General features: G+C 37.9%; 1 pseudogene across 1 annotated transcript; it reads left to right on the forward strand.

Moving 5' to 3' along the window:
* The first annotated feature begins 2,451 nt into the window (after positions 1 to 2,451).
* On the forward strand, positions 2,452 to 3,317 carry LOC308654440 (G1/S-specific cyclin-D2-like; annotated as a pseudogene). Its single transcript has one exon. The product of its transcript is annotated as a G1/S-specific cyclin-D2-like (transcript).
* Positions 3,318 to 8,427: the final 5,110 nt, after the last annotated feature.

Below are 8,427 nucleotides of genomic sequence, written 5' to 3' on the forward strand. Positions count from 1 at the left end.
AATGCTCTAGATCAATGATAGTATTTGAGCTGAACATAAACTATTGACAAAATTTATGTGACTACTAAAGTATATCCATACAAGGAAGACTCCAGAAGACCAAAAAATATAACAACACATAAAAGGAAAAACAATATGGAAACCTAAGTAGAATCATTAACACTGAATATTTGAGAAGACAGAAGCCACAAGTTGAAACTAAGCAAATTAGTTACCGATTATAATAACAGCAGCAATCCATGGGCAACAGCAATAAAATTTCAGAAACATTCAAATATATTATATGCAATGTTCAATTTTCAAATAAATTTTTATTAACTTATAGTAGAAAAATATCTGTTCAACAGGATTTGATTCCAATTAGGTCTAGCTATTTGAGTGAACATAGAATGTAAATATATAAAATGTAAATATATATGCATAAATAGATAGATATAGATATATAAATCCTGTTTGAATAACTAAAGAAAATATAACAATCATGCATGAAATGATATAGAATATAAAGTTACAATTGAAAATAACCTTATACAATAAATATTCTAGAGGTGAAAATTAAAATAGTTGAAAAAAATTAATAGCCTCCACAGCTGCTTTGAGATGGCAGACGTGAACTGTGAGACAAAACAATAAAACATACTGAGCCTAAAAATCTGAGAGCAATTGATTAAGATTAAAATGAACAAAACCTCACAGACCTATGAAATAATATCAAAATTTTGTAGCATATATATTTGAGTCCCATAAATATGCAAGTTAGAAAAGTAAGGAAAAATAGTAATAAAAAATAGTGACTAAAAACTTCTTAAATTGCAGTAAAATATCAATTTATAGTTTCAAATTCAACAAAACCTGAAAACAAATTGAGAAAAATACGAGAAAGTCAAAAGAAGAATGCATTTTATTCATGATAACAATGGTGCATTTAAAAACTGGATTCTCATCAGAAATAATACAAGCTGTAAAAAAGCTAGGAAGATTTATCAAAAGCATTGAAAAAAATAGGATTTTTATTTGTAATAATACTTTCTAAAATTAGAGGCAGATTAAATATATTTCCATATTAATGAAACCAACAACTCTAAATATTTGCTGACAGCATATATATACTAAAAAAATACAATAGCACAAAAAATGTGCTCAATTTGGAGAAAAATTATGCTAGATAACAATCTGGATATAGAAGAGGGAATTGTTATGGTTTCAATGTTTGCTTTCTCTTTTAAAGTTTATTTGGGGTCTTAATCCCTAGAGCTTTGGTACAAAAATGCAAGCTCTTAGTCCATGAGAGTTCCATCTCACTAATGCAATCTTATAAACAGTTTGGAAAGAACTAGTAATGCCTTTGTTCTTCCATTCTTTCCACTATGTGTGGACCCACTGCTCATCCCCTATGAAAAAACTGCATTCAAGGTGGTATCTTACATACAGAGATGGGGCTATCACTTGTTCACTGAACTTCTGGCACAGATCTTAGATTTACAGTCTCCAGATTTCTGAAAAGGTCTTTTCTGTTTTTTATAAATTAATCACTCTCAGGTAATTTGTTATAACCACAGAAGTACCTAAGACAGGAAATCATAACATGTTGGGAGTTATTATAATACCTAAAACTGTGGAAGCAGCTTTGGAGGTGGTTAAGGAAGAGAAATCAACCATAAAAGTTTATTTTGGTGAAAGCTCAGGAAAAGAAGAAACTTGTAGAAAAATCCTGAGTCTTCTTAGATACTACTTAAGAGGTCCTGATTAGAATATTGGGGAAATGTGGATATTAAGGGTAATTCTGATGTGATTTAAGGTGGAAATTAGAAACAAGTATTAGAAATTAGAGACAATGTCAACCTTGTTATAAAGTGGCAAAGAACTTGGGTGAGTGGTATCTCTGTCCTATTGATGTACAAAAAAAGAACTTGCAAATGATGAACTGAAATATTTGGCATAAAAATATCTAAGGAACACATTAAAGATGCAATATTCTGTTAGCTGTTTATAGAAAAAAAAGAGAAGAGAGAAACAAATTAAAGACGGAATTTAAAATCAAAAGGAAAGTAGAGGGGCTGGGGATGTGGCTCAAGCGGTAGCGCGCTCACCTGGCGTGCGTGCGGCCTGGGTTCCATCCTCAGCACCACATACAAACAGAGATGTTGTGTCTGCCGAGAACTAAAAAATAAATATTAAAGAGACCAGAGAAGAGCGAGCTGGGGAGAGCAAGACGAGTTTGAAGGCGAGGACCGGTGCGAGTTAGGCAGCCCCTGAGGCTCTGCTCGCCCACCGTCCATCCCTTCCTCTCTTCTCTCCCAGCTTCTCTCTCTGCCCTCATCTTTCCCCCCGGAAACCCCCGATTTTGCCAAAGGAAGGAGGTAAGGGGAACCCACGCCCCTCCCCCTCCGACAAAATAAAATAAAACTTTTCCAGTCGGAGAAATCAGGAGAACGAGTCGCTCGGCTGGCCATGGAGCTGCTGTGCTGCGAGGTGGACCCTGTCCGCAGGGCCGTGCGGGACCGCCACCTGCTGGACGAAAGCGTCCTGTAGAATTTGCTCACCATGGAGGAGCGCTACCTTCCTCAGTGCTCTTACTTCAAGTGCGTGCAGAAGGATATCCAGCCGTACATGCGCAGGATGGTGGCTACCTGGATGCTGGAGGTTTGTGAGGAACAGAAGTGTGAAGAGGAAGTCTTCCCTCTGGCCATGAATTACCTGGACCGTTTCTTGGCTGGGGTTCCGACTCCGAAGACCCATCTGCAGCTCCTGGGTGCTGTCTGCATGTTTCTGGCCTCCAAGCTCAAAGAAACCATCCCGCTGACCGCGGAAAAGTTGTGCATTTACACCGACAACTTCATCAAGCCCCAGGAGCTGCTGGAATGGGAATTGGTGGTGTTGGGCAAATTGAAGTGGAACCTGGCTGCTGTCACCCCTCATGACTTCATCGAGCACATCCTACGCAAGCTGCCCCAGCAGAGGGAGAAGTTGTCCCTGATCCGCAAACATGCCCAGACTTTCATCGCTCTGTGTGCCACGGACTTTAAGTTCGCCATGTATCCGCCATCGATGATCGCAACTGGAATGTGGGAGCAGCCATCTGTGGACTCCAGTAAGATGAGGAAGTGAGCTCTCTGACTTGTGATGCCCTGACTGAGCTGCTGGCCAAGATCACCAACACAGATGTGGATTGTCTCAAGGCCTGCCAGGAGCAGATCGAGGCTGTGCTGCTCAACAGCCTGCAACAGGTCCGTCAGGAACAGCGTGCTGGATCTAAGACAGAGGATGAACTGGACCAAGCCACCACCCCTAGGGACGTGCAGGATATCGACCTGTGAGGCTGCCATTCGGGCCCAGGGAGAGAGGCACGTTCATCACCTGCTCTCTCCCTCTCTCTGGTTATGTTTTGTTCTTTGTGTTTTAGGATAAAATTCTGCCCCCACCTAGATCATATTTAAAGATCTTTTAGAAGTGAGAGAAAAAGGTCCTGTAACAATGGAATAATTAGTAACTCTGAATGTTAATGGCTTAAACTCTCCAATAAAGCGACATAGGCTGGTATCATGGATTAAAAAAACAAATCCAACAATATGCTGCCTCCAGGAGACACATCTGATTGGAAAAGACATACACAGGCTGAAGGTGAAAGGATGGGAAAAAATATACCACGCACACGGTCCTCGCAAGCAAGCAGGGGTGGCCATCCTCATATCGAATAAAATCGACTTCAAGACTAAGTTAATCAAAAGGGATAAAGAACGTCATTATATACTGTTAAAAGGAACCATTCACCAACAAGACATAACAATTATCAATATTTACGCACTAAATAATGATACTGCGACATTCATAAAACAAATTCTCCTCAAATTCAAGAATCAAATAGACCACAACACAATAATTATGGGAGACTTCAACACACCTCTCTCACCATTGGACAGATCCTCCAAACAAAAGTTGAATAAAGAAACTATAGAACTCAATACCACAATCAATAACCTAGACTTAACTGACTTATATAGAATATGTCACCCATCATCAAATAGCTATACTTTTTTCTCAGCAGCACATGGATCCTTCTCAAAAATAGACCATATATTATGCCATAGGGCAACCCTCAGTAAATATAAAGGGGTGGAGATAATACCATGCATTTTATCTGATCATAATGGAATGAAACTGGAAATCAATGATAAAAGAAGGAAGGAAAAATTCTACATCACATGGAAAATGAACAATATATTACTGATGATCAATGGGTTACAGAAGACATAAAGGAGGAAATCAAAAAATTCTTAGAGATAAACGAAAATACAGACACAACATATCGGAATCTATGGGACACAATGAAAGCAGTTTTAAGAGGAAAATTCATCGCCTGGTGGTCATTCCTCAAAAAAAGAAGAAACCAACAAATAAATGAGCTCACACTCCAACTCAAAGCCCTAGAAAAGGAAGAACAAAACAACAGCAAATGTAGCAGAAGGCAAGAAATAATTAAAATCAGAGCGGAAATCAATGAAATTGAAACAAAAGAAACTAGTGAAAAAATTAACAAAACTAAAAGTTGGTTCTTCGAAAAAATAAATAAGATCGACAGACCTTTAGCCATGCTAACGAAGAGAAGAAGAGAGAGAACTCAAATTACTAACATACGGGATGAAAAAGGCAATATCACAACAGATGCTACAGAAATACAGAAGACAATTAGAAATTATTTTGAAAACCTATATTCCAATAAAATAGAGGATAGTGAAGACATCGATAAATTTCTTAAGTCATATGATTTGCCCAGACTGAGTCAGGAGGATACACACAATCTGAACAGACCAATATCAATGGATGAAATTGAAGAAGCCATCAAAAGACTACCAACCAAGAAAAGCCCGGGACTGGATGGGTATACAGCGGAGTTTTACAAAACCTTAAAAGAAGAATTAATACCAATACTTTTCAAGTTATTTCAGGAAATAGAAAAAGAGGGAGCTCTTCCAAATTCATTCTATGAGGCCAACATCACCCTGATCCCGAAACCAGACAAAGACACCTCAAAGAAAGAAAACTACAGACCAATATCTCTAATGAACCTAGATGCAAAAATCCTCAATAAAATTCTGGTGAATCGAATACAAAAACACATCAAAAAAATTGTGCACCATGATCAAGTAGGATTCATCCCTGGGATGCAAGGATGGTTCAACATACGGAAATCAATAAATGTTATTCACCACATCAATAGACTTAAAGATAAGAACCATATGATCATCTCGATAGATGCAGAGAAAGCATTTGACAAAGTACAGCATCCCTTTATGTTCAAAACAGTAGAAAAACTAGGGATAACAGGAACTTACCTTGACATTGTAAAAGCTATCTATGCTAAGCCTCAGGCTAGCATCATTCTCAATGGACAAAAGTTGAAGGCATTCCCTCTAAAATCCGGAACAAGACAGGGATGCCCTCTATCTCCATTTCTATTCAATATAGTGCTTGAAACACTGGCCAGAGCAATTAGACAGACGAAAGAAATTAAAGGCATAAAAATTGGAAAGGAAGAACTTAAATTATCACTATTTGCAGATGACATGATTCTATACCTAGAAGACCCAAAAGGGTCTACAAAGAAACTACTAGAACTAATAAATGAATTCAGCAAAGTGGCAGGATATAAAATCAACACGCATAAATCAAAGGCATTTCTGTATATCAGCGACAAAACTTCTGAAATGGAAATGAGGGAAAACACTCCATTCACAATATCCTCAAAAAAAAAAAATAAAATACTTGGGAATCAACCTAACAAAAGAAGTGAAAGATTTATACAATGAAAACTACAGAACCCTAAAGAGAGAAGTTGATGAAGATCTTAGAAGATGGAAAAATGTACCCTATTCATGGATAGGCAGAATTAACATCATCAAAATAGCGATATTACCAAAAGTTCTCTATAGATTTAATGCAATGCCAATCAATATCCCAACGGCATTTCTTGTAGAAATAGATAAAGCAATCATGAAATTCATATGGAAAAATAAAAGACCCAGAATAGCAAAAAGAACTCTAAGCAGGAAGTGTGAATCAGACGATATAGCGATACCAGACTTCAAACTATATTACAGAGCAATAGTGACAAAAACAGCATGGTACTGGTACCAAAACAGGCGGGTGGACCAATGGTATAAAATAGAGGACACAGAAACTAATCCACAAAGTTACAACTATCTTATATTTGATAAAGGGGCTATAAGCATGCAATGGAGGAAGGATAGCATCTTCAACAAATGGTGTTGGGAAAACTGGAAATCCATATGCAACAAAATGAAACTGAATCCCTTTCTCTCACCATGCACAAAAGTTAACTCAAAATGGATCAAGGAGCTTGATATCAAATCAGAAACTCTGCGTCTGATAGAAGAAAAAGTTGGCTCCGATCTACAGATTGTGGGGTCGGGCTCCAAATTCCTTAATAGGACACCCATAGCACAAGAGTTAACAACTAGAATCAACAAATGGGACTTAATTAAACTTAAAAGTTTTTTCTCAGCAAAAGAAACAATAAGAGAGGTAAATAGGGAGCCTACATCCTGGGAACAAATTTTTACGCCTCACACTTCAGATAGAGCCCTAATATCCAGAGTATACAAAGAACTCAAAAAATTAGACAATAAGATAACAAATAACCCAATCAACAAATGGGCCAAGGACCTGAACAGACACTTCTCAGAGGAGGATATACAATCAATCAACAAGTACATGAAAAAATGCTCTCCATCTCTAGCAGTCAGAGAAATGCAAATCAAAACCACCCTAAGATACCATCTCACTCCAGTAAGATTGGCAGCCACTATGAAGTCAAACAACAACAAGTGCTGGCGAGGATGTGGAGAAAAGGGTACACTTGTACATTGCTGGTGGGACTGTAAATTGTTGCGGCCAATTTGGAAAGCAGTTTGGAGATTCCTGGGAAAGATGGGAATGGAACCACCATTTGACCCTGCTATTGCCATTCTTGGACTATTCCCTGAAGACCTTAAAAGAGCATGCTACACGGATACTGCCACATCGATGTTTATAGCAGCACAATTCACAATAGCTAGACTGTGGAACCAACCCAGATGCCCCTCAATAGATGAATGGACAAAAAAAGTGTGGCATCTATACACAATGGAGTACTATGCAGCAATAAAAAATGACAAAATCATAGAATTTTCAGGGAAATGGATGGCACTAGAGCAGATTATGCTTAGTGAAGCTAGCCAATCCCTAAAAAACAAATACCAAATGTCTTCTTTGATATAATGAGAGCAACTATGAACAGAGCAGGGAGGAAGAGTAGGAAGAAAAGATTAACATTAAACAGAGACATGAGATGGGAGGGAAAGGGAGAGAAAAGGGAAATTGCATGGAAATGAAGGGAGACCCTCATTGCTATACAAAATTACATATAAGACGTTGTGAGGGGAATGGGAAAATAAACAAAGAGAGAAATGAATTACAGTAGATGGGGTAGAGAGAGAAGTTGGGAGGGGAGGGGAGGGGAGGGGGGATAGTAGGGGATAGGAAAGGTAGCAGAATACAACAATTACTAATAGGGCATTATGTAAAATTGTGGATGTGTAACCGACGTGATTCTGCAATCTGCATTTGGGGTACAATTGGGGGTTCATAACCCACTTCAATCTAATGTATGAAATATAATATGTCAAGAGCTTTGTAATGTTGTGAACAACCAATAAAAAAATTTAAAAAAAATAAATATTAAAATAGTATCTCTTTCTCTCTCTCTCTCTCTCTCTCTCTCTCTCTCTCTCTCTCTCTCTCTTTCTCTCTCTCTTGAAAAAAAAAGGAAAGTAGAACTTAAATAATTAAAAAATTAATAACCTGGCCAGGTAAAAAAAATTAAAAAGCATGATTTTGGGAAATAATACCAAGAATGCAGTTAAGGTAATATTTATAAATAATTTGTATAGATAGAAGGAAATCAGATGTTATTCAATATGATGATGAAAGAATTTTTGACCCAGAAGTTATTTCAGAGATCTTGCAGACTGCCATTTCCATCACAGAAACAGAGTGATAGGGATTTGAAAACAAAAGTTTCATAGAAAGGGATGAGGATGCCCATAGCACCACAGAACTCACTGCCTGGTACCATCTCAAGTGCCTACTCCCTGCATTCTGGTGCAGGCTTTCTTGACTGTATCAGTTGTGATTTACTTGGACTCAGGTGCAGTCAGAATAGGCCTCTGCTTCAGAGGATAGAAGACATAAACTTTGACAATATGTACTGTGGAGGCCTCACTGTATACATTTATATTTCAAAAGACTCTCTGACAAGGTTCATGCCTCAGAGAGAAAATTGCCATAAAGTTAGGCTGACATAGAGACCTAATTACAGCAGTGTCTTGGGGAGCTGGAAGTGAGATCACTCCAAATGTCACAGGATGC

Source organism: Spermophilus citellus, assembly GCF_964194105.1.
Source record: "Spermophilus citellus genome assembly, chromosome: 8".
In the NCBI taxonomy this organism is placed as follows: domain Eukaryota; kingdom Metazoa; phylum Chordata; class Mammalia; order Rodentia; family Sciuridae; genus Spermophilus; species Spermophilus citellus.